Raw genomic sequence first — 12,803 nt, forward strand, 5'->3', positions numbered from 1 at the left:
AGTACATCGCCCTTGTATAGACCCTCCATATACTCCTTCCATCTTTCTGCTTTCCCTTCTTTGCTTAGAACTGGGTTTCCATCTGAGCTCTTGATATTCATGCAAGTGGTTCTCTTTTCTCTAAAGGTCTCTTTAATTTTCCTGTAGGTAGTATCTGTCTTACCTGTAGTGAGATAAGCCTCTACATCCTTACATTTGTCCTCTAGCCATCCCTGCTTAGCAGTTTTGCACTTCCTGTCGATCTCATTTTAAGACGTTTTCATTCCTTTTTGCCTGCTTCATTTACTGCATTATTATATTTTCTCGTTTCATCAATTAAATTCAAAATTTCTTCTGTTACCCAAGGATTTCTACCAGCCCTCGTCTTTTTACCTACTTGATCGTCTGCTGCCTTCACTACTTCATCCCTCAGAGCTACCCATTCTTCTTCTACAGTATTTCTTTCCCCCATTCGTGTCAATTGTGTCCTTATGCTCTCCCCGAAACTCTGTACAACCTCTGGTTTAGTCAGTTTATCCAGGTTCCATCTCCTTAAATTCCTACCTTTTTGCAGTTTCTTCAGTTTTAATCTACAGTTCTTAACCAATTGATTGTGGGCAGAGTCCACATCCGCCCCTGTAAATGTCTGACAATTTAAAACCTGGTTCCTAAATCTCTGTCTTAACATTATATAATCTATCTCATACCCTTTAGTATCTTCCATGTATACAACCTTCTTTCATGATTCTTGAACCAAGTGTTAGCTACGATTAATTTATGCTCTGTGCAAAATTCTACCAGACGGCTTCCTCTTTCATTTCTTACCCCCAATCCATATTCATCTACTATGTTTCCTTCTCTCCCTTTTCCTATTCTCGAATTCCAGTCACCCATGACTATTAAATTTTCGTCTCCCTTCACTAACAGAATAATTTCTTTTATCTCATCATACATTTCATCAATTTCTTCATCATATGCAGAGCTACTTGTACTACTGCAGTAGGTGTGGGCTTCGTATCTATCTTGGCCACAATAATGCGTTCACTATGCTGTTTGCAGTAGCTTACCCGCAATCCTATTTTTTTATTCATTATTAAACCTACTCCTGCATTACCCCTATTTTATTTTGTATTTAAAACCCTGTATTCACCTGACCAAAAGTCTTGTTCCTCCTGCCACCGAACTTCACTAAATCCCACTATATCTAACTTTAACCTATCCATTTCCCTTTTTAAATTTTCTAATCTACCTGCCCGATTAAGGGATCTGACATTCCACGCTCCGATCCATAGAACGCCAGTTTTCTTTCTCCTGATAACGACGTCGTCCTGAGTAGTCCCCGCCCGGAGGTCCGAATGGGGGACTATTTTACCTCCGGAATATTTTACTCAAGAGGACGCCATCATCATTGAATAATACAGTAAAGCTGCATGCCCTCGGGAAAAATTACGGCTGTAGTTTCCCCTTGCTTTCAGCCGTTCGCAGTACCAGCACAGCAAGGCCGTTTTGGTAAGTGTTACAAGGCCAGGTCAGTCAGTCATTCAGACTGTTGCCCCTGCAACTACTGAAAAGGCTGCTGCCCCTCTTCAGGAACCACACGTTCGTCTGGCATCTCAACAGATACCCCTCCGTTGTGGTTGCACCTACGGTACGGCCATCTGTATCGCTGAGGCACTCAAGCCTCCCCACCAACGGAAAGGTCCATTGTTAATGGGGGAGGGGGCTCAAAGAATCAGTCAAATTTTTATAGCCAAGTAATGAACGGTTCTTAGTTTTAGAAAGCTTTAAAAGAGAGAAAAAGTGCTGGCAGGTATACGTGGAACCAAACAGTAAGAGAACTTCGTCCGCGTTCTTGTACAGAAGAGGGTATTTCTCCCGTGGAAGACAGCTGTAAAAGTCATACAGAGTTTTACACATAACAGAGCTGTTGATCAGGCGGATATCGCACTGCAAGTCAATCAGCTCTAGTTGAAGCATTTGTGAGACGTCGTCTGCCCGAAGGGAAATTGGGCGAACAAATATATCTAAGGCCTATTGAAGTTAACTTAAGTCCAAAAATATGTTTTCAAACTGTTCTTTTAATTCGCAAATGATTTGAACATAATCTGAAAAATCCACATGTTCTTTAACGCTGTCTAGTGCAGGAAAGTGTCGACAATTCTTCTCGTGCAATTGTTTTTCCCACAAAATAAGTTTTTTTGAATGCTTGAATCGTCTGCACTAATTCTACAACATAGTGATTTTCGTGTTGGAGTGAAATGTTCAAAGTATTTAAATGACCAGTTAGGTCACTCAAAAAAGCCAAATTCGCCGCCCACTTAGGATCACAAAGTAATTCTTCTGAACGTCCTTTCATTTCCAAAAAGGTATTTATTTCGCCCCTCAAGGAGAACAACCGATGAAGCACCTTTCCTCTGCTCAGCCATCTTACTTCTGCGTGGTAGGGGATATCCGGGTATTCCGTTTCGATATCAACCAGAAACTCTTTAAATTGGCGATGTGTGACTCCCTGCGAGTGAAGATAATTAACCACTCGAAGAACTGTGTCGATAACATTTTTTATGTTGACAATCTTCGCACAAAGTGCTTCCTGGTGCATCAGACAATGGACTGTCCCGAAAAAGGAATAGCCATTTTTGACCTGACGTAGCACAGGAACCCAGTGCGTATCCCTCGTAGCGCAGGGACTCCATCCGTTGTTACAATGTTCAGGCGTTCCCGTTTTAACTCCATTGACTCTAACACGTTTTCCACGGCTAGAAAAATATCCAAAACCGTGGTTCTGTCTTTTAATGGTATAAGATCGAGAAATTCATCAGTGGCACGCAGATTGTCGTCGACACATCGAATGAATATGACGAGCTGAGATATTTCCGCAACGTACGCGGACTCGTCAAGAGCGATAGAAAATGAAATGAAGTTTGCTCTCTCTCCATTAGTTGGTGCTCCATATCTGAGGCCACGTCTTTGACTCGGCGAACGACAGTTTGAGCCGAAAGAGCTACTTTTTCAAATTTTTCTGTGACGTCTGCCGGACAAATACAAACCGCCGAGTCGACGAGGCAATCCTTGATGAAATTCCCAACAGTAAAGGGTTTCCCTGCTCTCCCAATTCTCAGCGAGCATTTGTAACTTGCGTGCAAACTTTGCCCATCTGTTTCCTGCTCGTACCACGGCAAAAAAGAACATACTCGTACAATTAATTATGTACAATCCTTTTTTCAAACCACTTTTATCACTATAACAATTAATTGTTTAATTCATTGAAACTCAAATAAGAAACTAACAAAAATGATTGGTTTTAGGTGCGTTTTGCCCCAGTTCCGCTGAAAAGGACAGTGAACTGTTGTGGCAAAATAAATTTTCATCTATTGGAATATTTGCGTTTTAATTAATTGAAAACATAGATCAAACTGCAACATTTGTTTTCCCATTCATAAAAATTGCGTTTTAGTTAATTGAAAACAGAGATCAAACTACAACACATGTTTTCCCATCCATAAAAACACAAAAACAAAGAATGACTCTTAATGACACTTTGCTGCCGAGAGAGCGTTTGTGACGGCTTTTCAGAAAGTGGCAAAAAATAACGTACCTGAAACTTTTTCTTATGTCTGTGCGACGCGGTTTAATGCAACCCAAATATAAAAATTAACCGAAAAGAAATATTCCTTGTTGCTGACAATCTGATATTCGATAACTGTCACATTGCTAAGTGACACATCAGATTATAGAAAATGATTCAAATGGCTCTGAGCACTATGGGACTTAACATCTATGGTCATCAGTCCCCTAGAACTTAGAACTACTTAAACCTAACTAACCTAAGGACATCACACAACACCCAGTCATCACGAGGCAGAGAAAATCCCTGACCCCGCCGGGAATCGAACCCGGGAACCCGGGCGCGGGAAGCGAGAAGGCTACCGCACGACCACGAGCTGCGGACATCAGATTATAAAATATAGTTTTATTTATCACCTTTATAAATAATGAAGAGCCATACGATAGGAATCACTTACTTCACTGTAATACTGCTTGAAATTTTCTTTCAGTTCTTCAAGCTTTGACTGGCCTTCCTCTTGGGAAAAATTTTCGAACTGGTCTTTGTGACGGGTATTAAAGTGCTGTTCAGTCGAGTACTTTTTTAAATATGTGAGGTTCCGATGACACACTAAACATTTGGCATGATTTTCGACAGCAGTACAGAGGAAATTTATTTCCCTCTCGGGTTTAAATAGTGCGGACTCGCCGCTCCTCTTTCTTTTTGTCTGCTGCTGTTGACCATCCATCTCGATCCACTTAGCCTTACGTCTGCTGACTAACGCCTTTGTGTCGTATGAATGCTTCTGACCGCTGCTGGGGCGGCGGTCTGCCTTCCGTACGAAGCGTGCGTACAGCGGCGTGGCGAAGCGCGGCGGGCGGTCCGTACGGCCAGCTGAGCGACACTGCTCGGCCACTGCGACAACACGCGATTTAGCCCGGGGCGCTGGCCGTAGGCGATCGCGGGCGCTAGCGCCCCAGAGGCACAGTTTGGACGAGCCTAGTCTGGCCATTTTTGGGAGATGTGGCACCGAGTCGCTGGCAGTTACGAACGGATATCGATTAATAGCGGACTTCTTCTGCCTGCTACGACGTCTGGACTGGCTTCATCACAAGTTGGCATCGTGTCAACGAGATCAGAGGTGTGCTTTTCCGGAGCCGTGTCACCGCAACTAAGCTGTGGACGCGCAGCGGGGTCTGCCCGCGTCTTTCCTGAGAAGCGGCTAGTGCATTCCGCCGGATGGTATTTTCTCACCCCGGCAGTTGCTAATGGCTGGTTCTTTTTTTCAAGTAACCGTGGTGACAAGATAATGTGGGATGTGCTACGTATTTCTAATACATTATCACCTTGTAAGCCGTCGCGCATGGAATATCTAATGAGACCACGTGCCGGAGTTGCTTATTTTGTTCCTAATTTAAACTGAACTCTGCGCTAAACTACAGTGGTTAGCCGCCTATCGTCATTGTGTTAATTTGTTGAATTAATGGCCGCTCTCGATTGCCTCGTTATTGCGACGCTGTCCTACGAATGAATTAAAAGTTTGTAGTATCTGTAAAGGCATCAGGGTAGGGAACACGAGTGATTGTATGTTTTGCAATTAAAGATTTTTGATAAACTGAAGAGTGGTTTCCGTTCATGCAGATTTGAATCTGTATCATGCATGATGAATTATTACCAGAGCTCAGGTAGTTTAACGTTATAGTGTTGTTTCCTAAATAGAAAAAATGAATTCGACAGAGTTTTAACTTAATGTTTGCCATAAATTTTAGAGCAGTTGTGTTGGATGCATGTGTTAGCTTGTAGGTGGCTCAGAGGTCTTTCGTGTGTTTGCTAGGGCTGCAAGCACAGTTTATTTATCCGTGCTGTTAAGCTACTGCGCTGCGTCTGTGTACTCATGACATTACTGCCTGCCAGTTGTCTGCGTGACTGGTTGCCGTGGTATTGCGCTCTCCAACCCTTGTGTTAGCTCCCGACCTGGATTTTCTTAGGCACCCACCAAAGCTTCACAAATCTATTGTCTTCTCTTGCATATCTGTAACAGAATTTGATTCATTGTGTTGCGGCTTACTTATGGCCAATATTAGTTTGTTAAAGATGTGGCTGCTTGGATTTTTACCGCCCGCATCTATTATGCGTGGTGCCGTCACGGTATGTCGCCTTCAGACGAGAGAGATCGGGATTTATTACTGGTGGGACTTAAATGTTGAGAAAATTTGCTGTAATTTTTTTGAAATGCATTAGTAATTGAAGCCTGAAAGGGCAAATTAATATGTCTTAATCCGATTGTGCGTGACTAATTCACTCGCTTTGAGTGCTTGAATAATTTTGTTAGTCATTACCCTGGCCTGGAAAATCGTAAGAACTGAAGTCTTCTGTTTCAGGTAGCTAGTGTTTCGGGTAATTTAGACGAGGTGGTAATTTGCCTTTGGGCTTGGCTGCTTCTAGTGTTAACGATTATTAATCGCTGGTTTATTTGTGTGTCTACACTTTAGGTAAATTTTGGAGAAATTGCATTTCATTCCCTTATTGGGGCAAAATTACATTTAAACTGATATTTTACATCTGCTACTATAGGTCATCCATCTTAAGCTGACTGCAATCTAATGAAAAAGAATTACACCAGAAGCGTTTCGCTTTTATTTGCAAAGCATCTTCCGTGGTTATTGGTGCTACTTCATACAATCTGCTCCTTCCCTCCTTACTAGCAGTGGTTGGTGTCGACAGGCTTCATTTCACATCTTGTCAGTCCTAAATGGATAACCTATAGTAACAGATGTTAACAGCTGCTGCGGAAGATGGCCAACCAAACAAACAATTTTGATCTTGTATAACTTGGCCATAGGCGTGGGAGAATTAATAACTGTTGTTTAGGTGTATTTAATTACTTCATTGTTGTGTCATATATTTGTTTTTAAATATTTGGAGGACTTTTATGAACTTTAATTACTGGTACAGCGATAACATTCATTATTTGAGCCACTGCGCTTAAGTGCGGTCTGTGCATGGTTATGGTTTGCCTGTAAATTTTCGTTGCAATTTGAATTTAATATTGTCTATAAGGGGCTGACTGAATACCCGTGTTCACTTTACCTGAGGGGTGATTCAGTTGTTGAAATTCTCACTTGTAGCTATATAACGTTTATTTTTTATTGTAATCACTACAACCAGTTAAATTGAGTGACTGTTAATTGAGTTTTGAACTTAAATAAAGAGTGTATAACTGTGAATGCTGATGTCCGTGTATGTTTTTGTGTTCTCCCTTGCATTGCACAGACACTTGCGATGCACCTTGCGTCGTTTTAGCTCAGAAAGACCCATCATTCCCTGAACGTGGACTAACGTGTTGAGACATCCATTTTCAAATAACTTTATACCTCGTGTATTTGTCACCGACTGCTTAATTTAAAATATGAAATACCGAAATGCAAATGCGGCAATCGGTCTGTCATTTGTGGTCTATAAGAATACGATATTTGCTGTTCTAAGAGTAATTATGTTTTTTTTAATTCTCACTGTCTGGTATATGATGTTGTAGTTAACATGGTAACTTTTCTATAATTCGGTTCTGAAATGCTGAGTTATCGAAAAAAGTACTGTAGTTCTTGTGATAAAGTCCGTCATCTACGTAAGAAAGCTAGCATTCTCAGTATATTCGTTTTACTGCAATAACTTCGGTTTGGGACACCTGAAACCATGATCACAGATCAATGCGCAAATGTTACGTCGGAATTACTGCAGTAGCTGTGCAGGCTGTTGCGTATTGAAGACTTACGAACAAGCGCTCTGCATCCTCAAGCTATCGGTCGCAATGAACGAGTCCAAAGGAAAACAGCGAAAGTATTGAGTTTTCACATAAATTCCCAGCATAGCAACTGGGACGTCCTATTGGCCTACGTCGCCGCTGCATACAACCATAAAACTCACCAGAGCACAGAGTTGTCCCTATATGAAGTAATTTTTGAGCGCAAGACGCCGTCGTCCTTTGAGTTTTGCAAAGCTCCGCGCAAGGAGAGATCTCGTCGTTCAAGGATTTCTCTAGGAGAATGAAACTTATCTGGAGACAAGTAGAAAACGTGAATACGAAGGGCCTAGAGAAACATAAAAGGGTGCATGATGCGGAAGCAGTGTTACCTACGTACTATGTGAGTCAGTGCGTTACGTTAATGAATCCTCTTGTGCCGAAGGCGAAAACGAAGAAGTTCGTGTCACGGTATAATGGCCCTTACCAGGTAAAAGAGGAAACGTCGGTTAACGTTAAACTTCAGCTCCTCACATATCCTTCGAAAGCCCACGTAAGCTGAATTCGGCCGGTTCTGGAGGATACGGACAATTTGCCTCGTGTGAACTCAGTTTCCGTAGAATGGGTAGAGGAACGGGGGACGAGGAGGAAAAAATGGAAAAACCAAAGCAATGGAAGAAGGATAACATGGTGAATCATAGGTATATGTTAAGACCTAAGGCAGTTGCTTTTCGTTTACCTACTACGATAACGGGAACCATAGACATCAATATGGTGCATTCCTTAATTTATGTACCTGACCTACCTTTCTCAGTATTGCTCCCCGAACACCTTTCGTTTATTAACCGTACTATTGATAAGCACTTCCTAATTTCTCTGGATGCTGCCACCCAACATGGTTGTGTAACCATGGAACATCTCTCAGAGCACGTGAAAAGGTACAGAAGTAAGCAGTAACAGCACTTGGTAGTCACTGGTTCATCAACAACAGCCGCTTGTGCATTTCTTGTGGTGATTGGGGTAATGTATTTCTTGTTCAAGAGAAGTGTTGTCCGAATTCCACCCCTCCCAACTTTCAGCCTACGGGTTCGAACCGATCAAAAGGGCGCGGCTCCCTGCCAAGGCAGTATAGTAAGTGAACAGTCATAAAGGACAAGGAGTGTAAGGAACAATTGTGTATAAGAGAACTGTACAGTTATTAGTAATGACAAGCCACAGTCTCAAAGGAAGTGGTGTAAGTATAATTAAAGTCCAATATGGGTAGGGTTCATGTTGTGTCCTCGTTGCCAAGTAGAGTCTAGTGCCACTATCCTTTTTCTACAACACAACTGCACACATGGATTAACGGGGTTCTTTGTTTACATGAACAGGAAGCTATTTATCTTCAAGAGAGTCTACATGTTGTGGTACAAGTTCTTCCATAATAGACCACATTATCCTAATTGCTGGTGATGTACAAGTCCCATTATGCGATGAATGACAGACGCCAAACTTGAGTGCGAGCTGGTGTATCAGTGGCTGAGCTAGTGACTGAGCGACTGCGGAAGTGCCTGAGACTGACTAAGGCCTCCGGTAGGCAGCTGCAATCTGAATACTTGCAGTCGAGATCGCGTTGGCGGCACGTTGCTTGCAAATCAGTCTTTGGCCTCTCTACTGATAGGCGCACTTGATTCAGCATCTAATATCGATTTTATTGCTACATCTTTCTACATCTACATCCATACTCCGCAAGCCACCTGACGGTGTGTGGCGGAGGGTACCTTGGGTACCTCTATAGGTTCTCCCTTCTATTCCAGTCTCGTATTGTTCGTGGAAAGAAGGATTGTCGGTATGCCTCTGTGTGGTCTCTAATCTCTCTGATTTTATCCTCATGGTCTCTTCGCGAGATATACGTAGGAGGGAGCAATATACTGCTTGACTCTTCGGTGAAGGTATATTCTCGAAACTTTGACAAAAGCTTGTACCGAGCTACTGAGCGTCTCTCCTGCAGAGTCTTCCACTGGAGTTTATCTATCATCTCCGTAACGCTTTCGCGATTACTGAATGATCCTGTAACGAAGCGCGCTGCTCTCCGTTGGATCTTCTCTATATCTTCTATCAACCCAATCTGGTATGGATCCCACACCGCTGAGCAGTATTCAAGCAGTGGGCGAACAAGCGTACTGTAACCTACTTCCTTTGTTTTCGGATTGCATTTCCTTAGGATTCTTCCAATGAATCTCAGTCAGGCATCTGCTATACCGACGATCAACATTATATGATCATTCCATTTTAAATCACTCCTAATGCGTACTCCCAGATAATTTATGGTATTAACTGCTTCCAGTTGCTGACCTGCTATTTTGTAGCTAAATGATAAAGGATCTACCTTTCTGTGTGTTCTCAGCACATTACACTTGTCTACATTGAGATTGAATTGCCATTCCCTGCACCATGCGTCAATTCGCTGCAGATCCTCCTGCATTTCAGTACAATTTTCCATTGTTACAATCTCTCGATACACCACAGCATCATCCGCAAAAAGCCTCAGTGAACTTCCGATGTCATCCACAAGGTCATTTATGTATATTGTGAATAGCAACGGTCCTATGACACTCCCCTGCGGCACACCTGAAATCACTCTTACTTCGGAAGACTTTTCTCCATTGAGAATGACATGCTGCGTCCTGTTATCTAGGAACTCTTCAATCCAATCACACAATTGGTCTGATAGTCCATATGCTCTTACTTTGTTCATTAAACGACTGTGGGGAACTGTATCGAACGCCTTGCGGAAGTCAAGAAACACGGCATCTACCTGTGAACCCGTGTCTATGGCCCTCTGAGTCTCGTGGACGAATAGCACGAGCTGAGTTTCACATGACCGTCTTTTTCGAAACCCATGCTGATTCCTAGAGAGTAGATTTCCAGTCTCCAGAAAAGTCATTATACTCGAACACAATACGTGTTCCAAAATTCTACAACTGATCGACGTTAGAGATATAGGTCTATAGTTCTGCACATCTGCTCGACGTCCCTTCTTGAAAACAGGGATGACCTGTGCCCTTTTCCAATCCTTTGGAACGCTACGCTCTTCTAGAGACCTACGGTACACCGCTGCAAGAAGGGGGGCAAGTTTCTTCGCGTACTCTGTGTAAAATTGAACAGGTATCCCATCAGGTCCAGAGGCCTTTCTTCTTTTGAGCGAATTTAATTGTTTCTCTATCCCTTTGTCGTCTATTTCGATATCTACCATTTTGTCATCTGTGCGACAATCTAGAGAAGGAACTACAGTGCAATCCTCCTCTGTGAAACAACTTTGGAAAAAGACGTTTAGTATTTCGGCCTTTAGTCTGTCATTCTCTGTTTCAATACCATTTTGGTCACAGAGCGTCTGGACATTTTGTTTTGACCCACCTACCGCTTTGACATAAGACCAAAATAGGATTTTCTGCCAAGTCAGTACATAGAACTTTACTTTCGAATTCATTGAACGCCTCTCGCATAGCCCTCCTCACACTACATTTCGCTTCGCGTAATTTTTGTCTACAAGGCTTTGGCTATGTTTATGTTTGCTGTGAAGTTCCCTTTGCTTCCGCGGCAGTTTTCTAACTCGGTTGTTGTACCACGGTGGCTCTTTTCCATCTCTTACGATCTTGCTTGGCACATACTCATCTAACCCATTATGTACGACGGTTTTGAACTTTGTCCACTGATCCTCAACACTATCTGTACTTGAGACAAAACTTTTGTGTTGAGCCAACAGGTACTCTGAAATCTGCGTTTTGTCACTTTTTCTAAACAGAAAAATCTTCCTACCCTTTTTAATATTCCTATTTACGGCTGAAATCATCGATGCCGTAACCGCTTTATGATCGCTGATTCCCTGTTCTGCGTTAACTTTTTCAAATAGTTCGGGTCTGTTTGTCACCAGAAGGTCTAATATGTTATCGCCACGAGTCGGTTCTGTGTTTAACTGCTCAAGGTAGTTTTCAGATAAAGCACTTAAAAAAATTTCACTGGATTCTTTGTCCCTGCCACCCGTTATGAACGTCTGAGTCTCCCAGTCTATATCCGGCAAATTAAAATCTCCACCCAGAACTATAACATGGTGGGGAAATGTACTTTGCCGACCGATGTGCTGGCGACAGCTTACGCCAGCTCGTTCCTCCCATTCAAAATGTCACACTATTGTCATGTAGGGAAGATGTGAATGAAAACGGGGAGGGAGACAGGACGCCGGACGCTGAGATGAGCAGCGAGCCGTGACTGTGGAGGACGGCATACTCCAGACCATACCCGATCATCTGGCTAGCGAGGCTACAGGAAAACTGGCTGGAAAACTACTTTCAGAGCACATGTCCAGGCATGAGGGCGTGTCCTGGGGCGATGACTGCGACGACGACCATAGCGGGTCCAGGTCCATCGGCTCGACGAGCGGGGACGGCGGGTGTGAGGGCGCATCGTCCATCCGCTCCTCCTGGGGTGCTCTGGTGTTCGCGTGGACCTGAGAGGCAGTGAATATAGGGGAGGAAAAGGAACAGAATCAAGGGGCAAATGACACGGCGCTACAAACCATCGGGACCTGCAATCAAGTACATAAAAGAGCCAATGCGTTCCTGGATCACGCCTCTTTCCCAGCACCCACGGTTGCCATAAACCCTGAAAAGAACAAGATCACACGCCCCCAAGCGGTACTTGAGAACCATTGACGACGCCGGATGCTGCAGTGGGCATAGCAAGTAGAGCAGTCCTCGATGGCGGCGGTCATGCAGACGTTCCGCCGGTGAGTGGAAGCCTTAGGAGGCGAGAAAGAGTTGCAGAGCTTGTCCTGTGTGTAGATGGGAGATGATTGGCCATCTGTTGCTTAAAAGTGCGTATGAAGTATTCTGCTTCTCCGTTGGACTGGGGATGAAACGGAGCACTTGGTAGATGACGAATGCCTTTTCGTTCAGAAAACTGTTCAAAATCTCGTAAACTGTGGTCCATTGTACGACACAAGTACTTGTGGCAAACGTCCTGTGCAAAATATGGAGGACAACGCTTGAATGGTGCTACGTGATGTAGTAGAAGCCATAGGCACCGCAAATGGGAACTTGCTAAAAGAGTCACCCCTATGAGCCAACGAGTGTTCCAAAATGGTCCCGCAAAGTCTGTGTAGCCAGGGCGATCGAGTCTTAGGCCAAGCTGAGAATGTCTGTTGCGGAGCGGATTGGTTTTCCGCTCATGAGTGACACAGTGACTTCATCTATTCAATGTGAACGTCCATACCCTGCCAAGTACAGTGCTCCCGCGCTAACAATTTACTGCGAACAATTCTCCAATGTCTCTGGTGGGGCAATCGGAACAAACCGTCTTGTAACACTTTGGGAATAAACACACACAATTGTCCACTGTCATTTTGAACTAGAATCACACCGTGTTGAACTGAAAAGTTGTGCCGATGTGCAAAATATCGGGGCAGAACATAGTTCTGGATACTGTTCAGTGAACGAGGCAAGACATACGAAATTAATGCAACAAAATCTTGAGATCTGGTTCCGCTTCCGTTGCCTGTGCAAT

This window comes from Schistocerca serialis, chromosome 1 (genome assembly GCF_023864345.2).
Source record: "Schistocerca serialis cubense isolate TAMUIC-IGC-003099 chromosome 1, iqSchSeri2.2, whole genome shotgun sequence".
NCBI lineage: Eukaryota > Metazoa > Arthropoda > Insecta > Orthoptera > Acrididae > Schistocerca > Schistocerca serialis.